The sequence below is a fragment of the Ischnura elegans genome, chromosome 11, assembly GCF_921293095.1.
Source record: "Ischnura elegans chromosome 11, ioIscEleg1.1, whole genome shotgun sequence".
Taxonomy (NCBI): domain Eukaryota; kingdom Metazoa; phylum Arthropoda; class Insecta; order Odonata; family Coenagrionidae; genus Ischnura; species Ischnura elegans.
The window spans coordinates 64,725,923-64,742,401 of record NC_060256.1 but is presented as its reverse complement, the minus strand read 5'-3'; the positions used below and the strand labels follow the sequence as shown (position 1 = coordinate 64,742,401).

The 16,479-nt window shown below is 37.3% G+C and overlaps 1 long non-coding RNA gene across 2 annotated transcripts; it reads right to left on the bottom strand.

The window, feature by feature from the left end:
• Window positions 1-2,805: 2,805 nt before the first annotated feature.
• Window positions 2,806-5,722, bottom strand: LOC124168293. 2 transcript variants are annotated; one of them, XR_006866892.1, is made up of 2 exons: window positions 5,568-5,722; window positions 2,806-4,730 (listed from the first exon to the last, which is right to left on the bottom strand). It is a non-coding gene; the product is annotated as an uncharacterized LOC124168293 (long non-coding RNA). The 2 variants fall into 2 exon arrangements; XR_006866893.1 differs by lacking the exon at window positions 5,568-5,722 and adding an exon at window positions 4,852-5,123.
• Between the last annotated feature and the right edge of the window lie 10,757 nt (window positions 5,723-16,479).

Here is a 16,479-nt window from a genome sequence, read left to right as displayed (position 1 = left end):
CAGGACTATCGGTATATCCTATACGTGCACCTATCCTTAGGAGTGAGTATGAAAAAGTCCGCATTTGGGATTTAATTTTCACAAAATTACTGTGTTTATGTAATGGGAGACATATTTTACTTTGGACCATAGGGGAGCGAGAATTCATTATTAAAACACAAATGGTAATTTCCACACTATTTAATTTAATACTTTACGACCGACCATGGTTTCGACACTTTGTGTCACATTTCAACACTATGGGCCGTATTTTAAGACGTTCCTAGAGGAACGACTCTTCCTGTGTGACGCGTTACTAGGGGGAAATCAACCTCCAAGCGTTTTTTAAACGTACCTCCTTCTTAGTAGAATCAACTCCATCTACAAGCTTACCGAATTTCTCCCTACTATTTTGAGCATGGATCAGACCACCCTTCTAAATTGTAGGAACTGTTTCAAGGCCTAATATGGCGGAATGCGTTGTTAACCTCCGGATTTTGTCATTTTTTTCCGGACACATTTTGCAGTATGCGATCAAAATTCCATAAAAATTACGCTTTTTTAACGTGATGATATTTATTTGTTTCATAATATATGCCTGTTATGAGGAAACGTATAAAAAGAACGTAAAAAGCGTTAAGTCTGTAAGTAAACAACCGTTGTTATGAAATGGATGCTGAATTTTCAAGGTATGTGTTGAAAGAGTCGTATATTTATGTTGGACGAATACACTTAAGGGATAGGTAGAATATCATTGAGTACTACTATTCAGAAAGGAATTTCTCCAGAGGTATCGCTTCACAATATGAACCGTAACAGACGTTATTTTACCCTCTGAATGGAGTGAACATTTAAGCAATCGTGTTCTGACGATTCCGTATATGTTAATACTGCTAATTGCATTTAGGTTTTATGCCTCCGGGTCATTCCAGGTATGTGGTATTTTTACGCAAGATTTATATTATCGCTTTGATTATGTAACACAGTATTAAATCTCGTTTGTGGCGATCTACCCGGAGTTGCTCAGGGGACGGTGTTGAGAATAATTAAGGTATGATTTCTCCTTAGTTTGGAAATTGTATGAATGAAAATTTTCCATTTGGAGGGGAAGTGTTATAAGGTATTGAGTTCAAAATATTTGGTAACCGTTACAGAGCATCAGTAATGACCTGGTGGCATTGATACCTCGTTACAAATGTAAACATAAGTTGCCAATTTCAGAGGAAAATACTGCTAGATGTAAGACATCTTTTTATGACAAAGGTTGATTTCCTAGAGTATACGTATTGGGTGGTATCGACTGCACCTATGTTCCGACTGTGAGCTCGGGGGGAGAGTTAGGCTAATTGTACGGAAACCGGAATAGATCATATGGTTTTCATTAAACGTAAAGGTATGTAAATGTTTATTTACCAAGTTTATCACCACGTATCTTATGTTGAAATTGGCAGCTTCATCTCAAGGCATATTATGGTTTGAAAATATCAAGCTGAGGCAAACCGTGGTTGCTGAGTAATTCTACTTCTTAATAAATGGGATTCTGCTTATCCCTTTAGTGTATTTTTCTAACTGATACATAAAGCTCTTCCGAAACACACCTCCATACTGTACTGTTCCATTGTAATGGGTCTTGTTTAGTCTTGAATAAAATTATATTATTCCAATGAAAATCCATATAGGTAGTTCCTTCATTTTCCTTTCCTGCCCAAGACTCCCACTTCCTTTGCATGTCCCTTACAATGTATAAATACAGTTAACAACATGAAGATAGGTAGAGTTATCTCTTGTCACGGGTACTTCATTCTCCTAATTTAATACCCTATCTCATTATGTTAGGCCCTTTCAAAGTACCCATTTCATATTTGTAGGGACATACATACAATGGTATGCATAAATAATCATTAATAATGCATGGGTGATAATAATAATTATGCCAAAAAATTGGATTTTAGCAATGTAATTTCAAGAAATAAATAAAATTAAACAGTTCTATTTTAAAATTATAAATATTTGAACTAACCTTAGCAGAATCACTTTTAATTAAAAAATGGAGTGGTAATCAGCCAGATAATGAAACATGACTGTCTGATGGAAGGATAGAAGGAAGGAATTACAGAGTAAGGTAATGGAAGGCCTACCCCTGTTATTCATATTCTGAATTGGCTATTAATATCTTACAACATGGAGCAAGTAATCAAGAATGTAAATAAGGAATTCTATGTCAGCAATGGAACACTAGTACATAGGAGAATCAAGTCCGCAGGCATACTCAATCAACCTTCATATTCAGTGACGATTGATATACTATGTGACTGATACTACTTAAAATATAAAATGGAATTTTTAAAAACTTTGATCCTTTAAAGGCAGTAATGCCTTGAGTAAGCAGTGAAATGACTAATTAGTGGAATTGTTCAAGCATACTACTTGATTAGTACTAAATTATTTTCACTCATGGGTGGTATGAATAAACGTCTTTTACAATTTTACATGAAAGCAACTATAAAATTGATAAAGCAGCAATGATTGACCTGGAGGCAGTAATAACTTACACGTTAACATAAATATTACTCACTTAATTTGCTAAACGAAAGTTTTTCCAACCATTAGTTCGTGTTACCTTCACCAACATGTTAAAATTATCCAAAAAATTGCTTCATTTTGAACCTCATACTGCACGTTTGATGTTGACCACTCACTGTATGAAAAGAATGCATACTACATTACATCTTGCCTTTACCTATGTCATCATTTTACCTGAAAAGATTGAAAGAAAGATATACATATATAGGGATTGGGAAATGCAGCTAAATAACATTATACAGGTTCAATTGAATTTAGCTTTATTAAATGAAAATTAAACACATTTACAAAAACAAGAGAAATTTACTAAGGAAGAACAAAGTTGTTGGCTGGCACTGAAATTAAAATCACAAAACACATTTCCGATAGCAAGAAGACGATGCAAAATCTAATGCAAAAAAGGCAAAATTGCTAGTTGGATGTGCAGAATTAGATGAGGAAGAGATGGGATATGGCTTATGAAAGGCAGGAGTAATGAAGGCGGGGAAAAGCCATGCAGGTGCAGAAGTTCTCATTCCAGTTACAGAGAGGGCACCATCACCACAGGAAATGGTTCAGGTTAAGGCATAGAAGCAGGCAGCAGAGTTATGGCATCTTTCATGACATCGAGGTATCCAGCAGCCCAGGAGAGAGAAGCAGGAGCAGAAGCTGACCAATGTCAAGGAAGAGGAGGAATTCATAGAGGAGTATCTGAAAGCTTGCAAAGAAGTGGCATATAAGCATATGATACATATAAACTCCATGCAATAATACAGGCATAATTGGGTCTCTCAAAGCATGCATTATACCTTAATATCCATATGCAAACACAATGATCATTCACATGCTTTTAATATCTTCATTTGTAATAATTCATTTCAGAGAGCATTGCATGGATTCAATTTTATCACACTGGGTTTCAAAATTGAAAGCCTCCATAAACTGAGCCTAAGGCTAGTACCAGTATTTTAAGTTTGAATTCCCATCACTAATTTGCCTATTCTGCAGAGGCTCAAACTGAAACGTGCATCAAACTTCTAACTACATTTATTTTGTTTTCATTATCCCTAAAATTAGGTAATTGCAATGAATATATTTTCCCTGAATAACCTTTGGCAGATAATCATTTGCTAATGACTTTTAAAACATCAAGATAATGGAGAATTTTAAAATGAAAGCACAAGCAACACCAAGCAAAATATATCATAACAAATACCACACGCTTCAACTTCGCCTCCTCTGTTTGAAGCTGTATGCCTTGGATACACTTCTTAAATTCCTCCTCCATATGGATGATGTTTCCAGCAGCCTTGGCATTGGCAAGTTCCTGCTCCTTAATAGCACAAGCAATCTCCGCTTCCCTCTTCCGGATCCGCTGGATGGCATCCTACTTTTCATTGTAAGATGCCATGAGTCCCAGCCTAGCCTCCATCTCCTTCTCAATGGCCGCTTCCCTGATTAATTATGCCCTTTTTGTACTGCAAGAAGTCCCTGCAGATTGCATCCTCGGAGTGTATGCTTCCTCTCGATGGTGGTCATTTAACTCAGAGGAAAAATAAGAAAGTATAACGTTGATTAATGAAAATCATGTGACATAATTCCTGGAAATAGCATCAAATAACTCAACTTAACTTCAACCATGATGATTATATTGGATATGCAATGACATTTTATAAAGGTCACAGAAAAATAACCACACAATACACAAAGGCTAGTATGATGCAGGTCAATTTCTCTTTAACGAAGTTGTATTCCTTTAAGCACCATTATGGTACTGTACACATTTTATATTTTTTGACTGACAGATGCAACATGATAATATTTTACTTGATAATAATCTCAGTGCAACACTAAGGAATTCCCTTTAATAATGATAGGAACATACCCGTTTTTTTAATCAACTTGCCTGATATCTCAGAAATGTTGAGAGGAAGCAAACAATCCAAGGTCCCATCCCTACCCACCGGGGAAACGCTAAGGACCGCCAACGCATCAGAGTCCCCAGCATTCGCCGGAGAGTAGGAGACGGACGGCGAGGCTATTTCCATCTCTGGTGGCAAATCTTCCTTACTGGTGGGTGTCATTGGTCCACCACCACTCTTCATCATCTCCTGCCTTTCATTCGCCAGCTCTTCCCGTTTCCTCATCTTGATATTATCGCAACTCTTCCTCAATTGCTTGGCGGTACGCTGTGAGATAGAAAAATTATCCGTTACATTGAGATTTACGACAAAATATATCACTGGACTTGTAACCAAACCTAAAATAAATATCCATCACTACAGTCACAATTGATAATGCTACACGTACACTACGTATATTCACGAATTTATTTACTTTGCCACTAAATAACAATTACAGCAACTCCGCCACCATTGCGGAGTCGTTTTAATTGTTACCCCTACCCCACCGCTACAAGCCGAAACCAAAAGCTTCACAATAATAATTCCATTAACATTCCATTAACTTGGAATTATTGTTGTGAAGCTTTTGATTTCGGCGCAGGAAAATAAGATTTACTTGTATCGCATGGCGCGAATCACGTCTAATCTTGTATTGGAAATGAAGGGAAATACGTTTCGTGGAAAATCCCTGGCCGCGACATAATCACGAAGGTTTTTTGCAATCTACCACCAAAGTGCACTTTATGAGGATTTCAGCAAAGAATTTTTAAAAAAGTTATAGCTTTTCACCGGTTTTTAAACCCCAAAACCAATGAACTAGCTACGAACCTAGAATGAGCTACGTCGATGTTACCAACAGACTTACACGAGTTATGTTGGATTTTTGTTGAAAATGAGCAAGTTGTCTCGCGAACTGCCGAGCATGGATAGTCGCAATCGCAGAATGGCTCTTCATGAAAATGTCTCCGAATTTATAGATAGTTTTAAAATTATGACTTTGATAAATAGTTAGCGATCAGTCAGCAACCATTTTTCATAATTAATTTTTCATTGAAACAAAAATCTTTTCAACTATCAGACAATGCATTTATCACCATCATACTTCCAAACAAACATACTTACCTTCCGAACAAATTTGTTCGAATTAAATTCGTCCTGCACATTCAACTAGGCTCTCGCCTTCCATAATGCATCCGTCTTCTTGCTTTCCAACACCTCCAGACGCTAGTTATGACGCCAATCAACAACTTCGTCTCTTCCCTTGTAAGCCTGTCCATCTTGTTCTCCTCCAGTTTTATTAAAACAAGCGATCTTCTTTTTGTTGATGCGTTCTTGCCGCAATGAACTGTGGGCAGCAAACAACACACAAAGCATGACGTAGATATGAGAATTTCAGCGATCAACTCAACACCCACTACTTCGAAGAGGAAGAGTTTGGTGTTGCTGTAGGAACGTTCTTGACTGCGAATAGTAGGTGGAGATACAACTCTTTCTCATCCCACTCCGGCGATAAGAGTATTGTTTAAAAATACGGCCCTATGTGTCATTTTCGACACTTTGTGTCGAAACCATGGTCGGTCGTTAAGTGTTGAATTAAATACTGTGGAAATTAGCATTTGTGTTTTAACCATGGATATAGCAATCATCATCATCACTGGTCAACAATCCTAGGATTGGTTTGACGCAGCTCTCCACTCAGTTCTCCTATCAGCTAATATTTTCACTCCTACGTATTTCTTCTCTTTCACATCTCTCTTTACTTGTTCCATATATTTTGTTCGAGGTCTTCCTTTTCCATTCTTGCCTTCCACCTGTCCTTCGACGATTGTCTTCATCAGGCCATCATGTCTCAAGATGTGGCCTATAAGGTTGTTCCGTCTTCTTATTAAGGTTTTCATGAGGCTTCTCTTCTCTCCTACCATTCTTAGGACTTCCTCGTTACTAACTCGGTCGATCCATTTGATTTTCATCATTCTTCTGTATATAGCAATATTCCACAAAATTAAGCCTGAAACGATTTTATACGGAGCGAGAATTGGTATCAGTCCCAGACTGTATCTCAGAAAATATTAAAGATATCGCTTTCATGTAAACATTTTTGGAATTTACACATTATTATTAGCCTAATAATTATTAGCCTATTTTCTTATGAAATCTAACAGCTGCAATATTTACGCACCTTTAAGGGTTACGAGATGTTCACACTTGACAATTAATAAATTGTCTATATAATGTAAAATTTATGAAATCACGGGGGGAAATGACATCTCGATAGAACTGGCTAACACACCTGAAATCGTCAGATTCGGTTTCGAATCCCGGTCAAGGCGAATGATAATTTTCTCTACGGAATATTTGCACAATTTGTTCATTCCGTATGACTCCGTAAATGTTTCACCGGGGCTAGTGCTGGTATACTTAAAACGAACCCTGTACAAGATCTTTCTCACTCTTGTCGAACTGAAGCTTCCACGGAGAACAAAACGCAATCGCATTTTACAGCGCAAAAAGTCAAGAGTGACGCATGAAAACACAATCAAATATGCCCCACTTAGCGAAGGTCCCGCCTCAGAACTGACCGCCACACTCCCTAATCCGCAGCATTGATTCTTCCTAATGCACTTGTTTAGCGTTAACGAGTAACTTCCTGGCGTCAAAAGCCAAACTGACCGACTCCGCGTCTCCCCATCCCTCCCCCAGACCCGCCACCCATGGCAACGGATGTTTTTTTATGGCACTTCCATCTTGCGGGTAATGAATGAAGTAGTCTCCTTCAGTCCACGTTGTATTTTTTTCTCCTCTCTCCAATCATTGGCGAGCGCACGAGGCTGAATGGAATGTTCACTACGCCGAAGCGAAAATACAGGACGACCTCTCATCAATTATTGAGACCAGGATAAACGGAGCGCTTGCAGTGGAGATGGGTTTAAAAAGCGATATCAAGGGCACCTGAAAGTTTCCAGAATGACCGTAGCGCAGTAAGCAGTTGCGAGTCTGGGTGCGTTACTCTTTGGTAAAATTAAAAAAAAAAACAAAAAAGAGTCGCAGCGCGCCGATGCCCTCCCTCCAGCCTAAGCAGTCATTCCGGCCAGCTAAGTACTCTCATTTCCCGACTGCGTTGCCAAACAGTTCATCTACTTTTAGCGTCCCCCAGTGGCCTTTACTGAACACCCCCTTTGCCCGACTGGCTACATGCAAGGGTTCACTTGTAATGTGAATGGGTACCCAACCCCAGTGCATAGAACTCCACTCGGGCTCGTAAACCCAGTAAGGCAATTGACCATCGCATGGAGCACCAGAAGATATGTCCCGCCACTATTGTGCGTTGTGGGCTAAAATGGTTTGCCATCAGCCATTAGCCGAATTCTGCATCACCAAGTTAACGTCACTCTATACCTTTCATATAACGTTCATTTGCCAAGTAGGGTGTAACAACTTATTTCGCGTTCGTATACCTTGATAAGATCTTGAAAAGATTAAACCAGCCATTCTCAGTAATTAACGTCCTCGAGTCGAGATTAAGTGCATTTAATTCCGCAATACGGGTTGTGCGATTTCCTTCCACAAAATTAAGCGGGAGTGAACGCTCTTGTATAACCCGAAACTCCTTTGAAAGTTTCAAATTCGCTATTAATAACGAGAAATAGGTACACTCCTGGCTTCATAAATGGGTCGTGGCGGTAAGGCTCATTTCGATTAATACGGCAATCAACCCATTTTTTCGCCTGGAAGCGATTCGCAACTAATTTTGCAACGCCGGCTTCGACGAATTTGGCCTTAATTTTCCAGTAAGCAATAATGATCATACCTTTCACCATTACAACAGTGGATCACATTCTGCTGAACTAAATAACTAATTCTAGTCATTGAACTTTTCTGTGTATAAATTGAATGACATCCGTGTACGTTTTAATCCATCGGCATTAATTTTTCTCAATTAATATGAATTTGGATCGTTAGCAAATTTCGTCTGCCGTCCAGCCGATCCATTCTATACAAACACGAGAAATTCAATTTTGACTATTTTAGTCTAGCGTCCCATTGTGATTGAGTTCGGTGTCTCTATCAACAACAACATGGACTTGATTACTGATTCTACAAAAACAATTAGTGCAATCACTTCATATTACATTCGCGGTTAATATTTTCATCCATATTTTGCAAAAGGATTAAAATTCGCGAGGCCGAAATTCCACGAATTAAAACAATCTTTCTCCCTTTGAAATGAAAAACGTCACTTTAAATCTTTCATATTAACAAATAGGGTGTAGGGTTCATTTGACAAATAGGGTGTACAACAACTTATTTTGTGCACGTATACCTGATAAGGTCTTGAAAAGATGAAACCAGCCATTCTCAGAAATTAACGTTCCCAGTTAGGGTAAATTGCAGGTACGAGAAATTCAATTTTGACTGTTTTAGCCTGGCGTCCCATTGTGACTAAGTTAGGTGTCTGCTTAGCGTCTATATATCAGCAACTACATGGACTTGATTACTTGATTCTAGAAAAAAATTAGTGCTATCACTTCATATTACATGCGTGGTTAATATTTTCACCCATATTTTACAAAATAATTAAAATTCGCGAGGCCGAAATTCCACGAATTATAAAAATTTTCCTCCCTTTGGAATGAAAAACGTAAAAAGTTGGAATCAAATTTTTAAGAGGAATAAGCCAGCATTAGTCACTCGTAGGAAACCAAATATATTAATTGAATTAGAAAATATATCCTAGATCACTCAGGAGACGCATGCTAATAAGTTGCTAAGGAAGCTAGAGATGCATTCCATGTTCATTCAAACAACAACAAAACCAACTGTCCCGTTTTAGTAATAATTAATAAATAAGTATTCACCGCCTTAGACGGCACTAACTTAATTCACATTCATTAACTGACACAATTTAAAAGCATGCTAATCTAAGAAAATAAGTGATCTATACGACATAGGGTTACGAGATTTCATCGTCTTTCAAATAATTCCCAAAGACAAAGCTAGAGTCGCCTTCTATACCCCGGAAACATTGGAGAAACGATTGTGTACCTCTAAGGACATGTATAACGAAGAAAACAAAAGTAGTGTATAGTTGCTAAAGTGTAATAATTGTGATATTCGTTATGTAGGACAGACTGGGAGGAGATTTAAAGATCGAGTGATTGAACACAGGAATAGCTTTATCAATAATGACGAAATATCATGTTTTGCTAAAATTTGAATTATTGTAAACATTTTAGTAACTTTCTATTATTCTAGTAAGCTGGACTTTTAGGAGAAATTTGAAATTGTTAATAGCCCGCATAATCTTTGTAAAGATGAAGTGTATTCTACCCAATCGCCTCTTTTAACCCTGAACATTCCTTCCCGCTCTGCGAATACATAGATATTTTTAATATCTGACCTTCGCCAACACCCGTTCCTCTCCTGTTTGCTATGACTTCTTCCTACCTTACCGATTCACTGATTTACGTAATCCCTAGTCCCCCCCTCCTTCAAAGACCTTCCCTATTACGCATCTTTTTAGTCAAACGGTCTCCCCCCTCCCTTGCTAGCCTTTCCACCCCACCTTTCTCTTGCTGGACGGTATATATAGAACTTGGAAAGCCAAATTGGTACCTTGATAATGACACTACGTGTCGAAACCGGGTTGGTACTTTGTAAATAAATTGTGTGGAAGTTTACCATTTTATTTTATTCTCATGGATATAAAACATTTCCACCAGATATAGCAGTGCTAAATTAAACGCTGCCACTTTAAACACATTTTATGTTGATTGTTATTTTAAACCATCAAATTCAACACCGAATTATGAGTGAAACTTAAATGTATACTACAAAAAATTCCTTCAGAATACCCATGAAGCAAGTTTTGATGATTTAGGCATTATTACAATTATAAAAATTCAAGCAGCAATGAAAAGTAAACCTGCACGTGGCAAGACCAGAAACTATTAATGAGTAATAGGAGATCGTAAGAATTAAAACTTCTTACGCAAACCCATGCAATAAGAGAAACTGTAAAGGTCACCCACAGAAAAACGTCTGCGTCTTATATACATAACTGGAATTTTCCTTCATTATTAGCATCTATTAAAATCCAATAACTTGATAACCAATATAGGCCACCTATTAAAAATACCAGTTATGGCTTCAAAATCTCATAATTTTAATATGATTTCCCAACCTGCACTGAGATTACTCTCCATTTCAGAACTCCATGGAATTCTCTTATTTTGAGAATTTTTTAATCCAATATTTTGGTCAGCACTCCCAGCTATTTTTTTATTAATACACTCTACGTCTTTCAATATTTTCATCATATTTAATCAGAATTATTTATATTTCTACAAAATGCATGGAGTTAACCAGTTTGCATAAACATAATGATTTTGCATACCGAAAGGGGCGTCGAGGAACATTGCCACTCTTCCTACAATTAGTACCTGCAAGCATTCCTTTCCCAGGTAAGGTATTTCATTACCTCTGGAGTCAGTACATGTTCTGGTACTGCTTTGCACGAGTACAAGAGCGCTGAGTACGCGTCCTAGTGCGCTTTTGACCACAGTCCGTGAGCTTTCGGCCTCGTCTACTTCAAAGGGTGTGCTTCTCCGTCTAAGACCTTAATCCTTAGCGAGACGCACCATCCGCGCCCGAGGCTAGGATTCTCTACCTTTGGTTAGCCATCCTGGCAAGTTACCAGCCTGCCCACCGTTGCTAGGCCGACTGAGGAGAGCAGTATCCCATTCCGTGGGTTGAATTTAGCGTAGGTCGCGACACACATACGCACTTAAGCGCACTCCAACTCAAGTGAACGATTCTCACGGGCGAAACTTTCCGGTGATAAGTACTACGTATTCTATGATCACCTCATTCATCACACTGACAAGTAGCGCCGACTTATTTTCAGAAATAGAACTTTATGATGAAATATAAACTCCAATAGGTATTTCTAGTTTTTAATACATTACTCCACTACCGACCATGTTTACCGCACACTATGTAATTTTTTCTTGGAAATGGTAATGTTTTCCCATCGGTTTCAACATTTCACGGCCTATCTAGTAGAAATTATGATCGGTAGTGGAGTTATATATAAAAAAAGTATAAATTACTATTTGTTTTTATATTTTACCATGGATATATTGCATTCCTACCACGTTAATCCTCAAACGATTTCATAAATTGGATGTTATTTATTTATTTCCATTTTATCCATTGCCACAACACCGAAAATAGTGCTAATTAGCATGACTATCGGGGTATTCAGAGAATTTAACAATTAAGCGTACAATAACATCCATGCCCTGTAATTGGGCAACCTAATCAGGCGGAACTCGAGCCCGCGACCTTCGGTTAGGCAGGCGAGGACTTCACCCCTCCGACACCGAGGCTGTCTGGAAGAGAGGCTGGTTACGTGTCAAGTTTATATTAAGAATAAGGATTTTGAGATCAAAATGCTGAAACCGGCGATGTTATTTAACTCATTTGACATTTACTAACGTGTATTTCACAATATTATATTGAATTTACTGAATGTTTTATTGGTTATAGGCAGGCACGTAGTCTGAGGGGCTTAGGGAGCTACAGTCTACTCCATGATCACCTCATTTATCAAACCTCCAAGAGGCGTCGACTTTTTTGAGAGTGGATACATCCATGATAGAATTTAAACAGCAATAGTAATTTGCAAACTTGAATATATTATAACTCCGCAACCGATCACCCTATGCCGTTATTGTTTCTCTTTTGACGACAACCTGCGATTAAATTGTTGAGACGACCACTATCCCAGGGTCATCTGTCCTTTGACACTCCATTTTTCTACATAGTACTTCATTGACATCATTGTGTATAAGCAACCTGCAAACATCTATTTTGAAGTTCGCAGGTTGCAATGCTTTAAAGCATCCCTCGAAGCCAATTTCTGGCTCAATGCTTAGCTGGTAGCTGCCACGCGCTTTTACATAATGGAAACAATATCGGCTCTTGCGTCGTGGGATTTAAAATCTTCGGTATAAATTCACATGCTTACTTTTTATTATTGGTTTCAACAGTCGAGGTTCAATCTCATTCCGTTGAGAATTGTACTAACGAGTTATGAAACCTTTTCAAATCATGTAGAATATTTTCTGCACTATAGCAGTTTTTCAAATATTTTAAGCGCGTATTATTAAGCATTTTTAGCATTTATTTATTGGCATTATAATGATGGTAGAATAGTACCAAATATAACTACAAAATTTTGTACTATAAAAACCCCATAATATAAAAACACAATCAGTTTCCTTCATAAAAGAGCAAAAAATATTGAAAAATCATGAATTTACGAAATGTTTCTTTCTGAAATGAAGTTTTTTCGATTATGAAAGGTGTTAAAATTAGTTTAAAACCCTTACTTAGTACCCCGTTTTTTTTTTATTTTGGACGCCCACCGGAACGAAATTCCTGGCTACCCCACTGGTTGCCTTCATTATTATCTACATCTGCCATAAAAAATTATACCAGATAAATTATAAGTTCTCCACTCTTGCTACAGTATACTGACAATATAAAAAATTAAACCTGTATACTCGCAATGTAGACAGTTTTAATACACTAGTACTCGACGCAGTGGAATACTCCGTGTGGGGGGATTTCTTTTAAGATAGTGATCTGTGTACTGCAATCATTTATGAAGTATATGGGGCAAGTAAAATGCACAGTTTAACTCTAGCTCACCCTTTAATATCTCTTGTTTATTCCAGGAAGAAAAAAGACAAATACAAAGGCTAACCATATACTGCAGCAGCACATCGATAGTGAGAGAGAGTTACAAAACTTCCTACGGACTGATTGTAGCCGTTGGATGATCATTTTAAGGCTGAACATTATCTAACTATAAGTGAATACGACAATTCACTTTCTTCAAAATACTTCACGTAATTTAACTTGACAAATTAATGTCGTGATATTAGATTATTTTTATTGACCACAAGCTCATTAATTAACAAGAGGCGATAGATTTCATCTTTCCAAAAGTTTACGCTCGAAATGCTGTACTCAGTGAAAGCGGTGGCATATATTCAAGCTGATTCAGCTAGCTTTACAGTCTGTAATTAGATACCTTAATCACAACTAAAAGAGAGATGTTTTATATTCAAAATATGTCTATTGTTCATCTCAATAAACATCAATGTATTTTTTACTGTTTCGTCCTTAATATATACGACACTTATATTAGGCACACATGCTGAAAATAACTGTCAATTGCGGGAGTGATTAGATATACAAATTAAATAATAAACCATATCGGCAGAATACCACAAGTATGCCACTTAGCCAACCAATATTTTTACTGGCCAAAATACTCTTAATCGACATCAAGTTTACCTACCTCTAATAAAATGTAAATAATATCGGTGAGACTTGGAAAGATTTCTGTATCATGGTCTAAAAACAGAATTGCCACATATTTACACCGGAAATGGACAATATGACGCGAGAAAAAATAAACGCCCGAAATGGCGCATGAAATAACATCATATACCATACTACCGAACATCTGTCTACGCTAGGTTTTTCCATTTCTCCTCTAGCGAAATATGGATTTAAATGTCAGGTGACGTAAAAAAAATCTGAAAATACAATTCAATTCAAAATGAAAAACCATAAAATATCAACATAAGTGAACTAAATATTGTAAGAGAACTTAATATTGTAAGTGAACAAAATATTGTGCTACGCTGTAAAATATCAGATTTTTTATGAGTATTCGTACAATTGCAGTTAAATATTTGTCAAATACTATTTCGGATTTTGTGTCAATGATACGTCATGTAAATCTTCCTATTGTATAACGTACTTGTTCACTCTAAGACATGCAAAATCATGTATGTTTCTAAGGGACAATCGTCCCGGAATAACAAATAACATTTTTAATTTCATTTCTTTAATAATATCATTCACCTGACGATGTCCTTGCGGCTACAACGCGTAGAGTAATTACTTACCCAAGTACGGGCTGCATTAATGAAAACATACCAAAGAATCAATATCGCCATTGAGACACAGATATATCATTTAACAAAATCGCATGTCCAACCGACCTTCCACGCTTTGCGAGAGTAGTTTTTTTATTCCATTTATCCCCTTTTCATGACAAGTGATACTTAAACTAGATTGAAATTGGAAAAATAAATATCTTTATATGCAAACACATCGTGAAACTGGGAACCTAAATATTCAATCTCCTCTGCCAAAATGTGAAGAAATTCAATATAAATTCTCAAGAGGAAATTACTTTTCATGATATTCCACGGCAAATAGTGCCCGTGCAATCAGGCTATAACTATGAAATGATAAAATCTGTGACCGTATAAAAGATATTTCATTACACATCTCTCAGCTCTCAAGCTCAGCCTTACCTCCATTTCAAAAGACCCATCTAACTTAGGCCACACTTAACATGGCACGAAGCGTCCCTGCGAGCATATCCTTGTAAATTACTGTGTACCGTAGACTACCTTTTGCGTTTCCTTGGAGGATTCATTAATTTTTTATTCTCCAAAGTCTACGATGCACCAAGAGAGAGGTGATGGAAAATTACATGCAACTCGAGCGACGTTGCAAAAGCAAGTACAGGCCATAAGTAGGAATGACGGGGCTGGTTGACTTTAGTTTTCAATTGCTCAAGGATACTCACTTGCACTGCAATGCCCGCATATCAGCAAACTATGAGCAGCGAGATAAAAATCGTTTTTGCTGAAAATGTATACCATCCCTGCCAAACATTCCTACTTTTCTCGAGTCAACACATCAATTCCCAAGAGCCGCAGTAACAGCCGAAATGAAATGAAATAATCGGAAAACCAACGTGCAAGTATGACGTCGGCCAAAAAACTAAAATAAATGAACAGATTTGCAAATGAAAATACACTCCGCACTCGTAGTAACCAAAAAAAAGGCTCTAAGGAAGAATCTCTGGTATTTGTAAAACGCCACAGATATGAAGTACATGGGAATCTAAATATTATCACGTAAGAAAAATTATTTGAGGAAAAATTGAAAAATTTCAAATTATTTGTATCTGGCGAAACCCATGCACCCAAAATACTAACGAGCTCATGGATTTAACTCATAGGTATAATCAAGAGACAAAAAACGAAATGAAGCCAGCATTCCTGATCAATAAATATCAATGACCAAACGAGTTTAATTTCGTGAATATGTAGCATAAATGATAGAATGAGCATAAAAATAATTAATTTATTCATTATAGGTAGAATTTTTTCTGTCTCTCCAAATGAGATACAGTGAAGGCAGAAGGCATGGATTGAGCGAGTACTTAGCGGGGAAAGGATTTTGAAGACAATGTTAAGAGGGTAGTGTGTTGGATAAACGAGGGAGAGGAAGGAACAGAACGGGATTTTTAGATAGAATGAAAGGGAATAGGCCGAATTTTGAATTGAGGAAGGAAGATTAAGAGAGAAAGGGAGCCTGTCCGAATGCTACTTAAAGCATATCCGCCCAGAAACCTTTCTGCTTTTATTGTGAAATTATTTTAGTACTTTCCTCCTATGGTTACCTTGCGTAATCAAGTGAAATTTTTTGGTGATATATCAACTTGTTTCTTCAGAATGGTATTCATGGAGTTACACGTGGGTGTTAACGAGGCCAGAATCCAATTTTGTTCAATTTCCATGAATGAATGTGCATGATATAAAGGATGAAATTCCCGAGAAAATACAGCATAATTATGAAGGAAAGTTAAAATAAACTATATACTGCCATTATTATTCGTCTACTTATATGATACGTTCATGTAGTTTATAGACAGTAGGCGTCCATATTGAATTTCCATTTCGCAGCAGTCTCTTTCCGCCATTGGGCTTATTTCTACCGGCTTCAATAGTAAGCTTATAAGTGGATTAAATTTGTGACAATTCAACAGCAGAAAGGAGTGCGAGTTTCATATATCTCAGAATGGTAGGATGTAGCTACGATGGGCGGAGATAGGTTATTTTTAGACGTTTTTGTGATCTGTTAAGATAATTAGGCA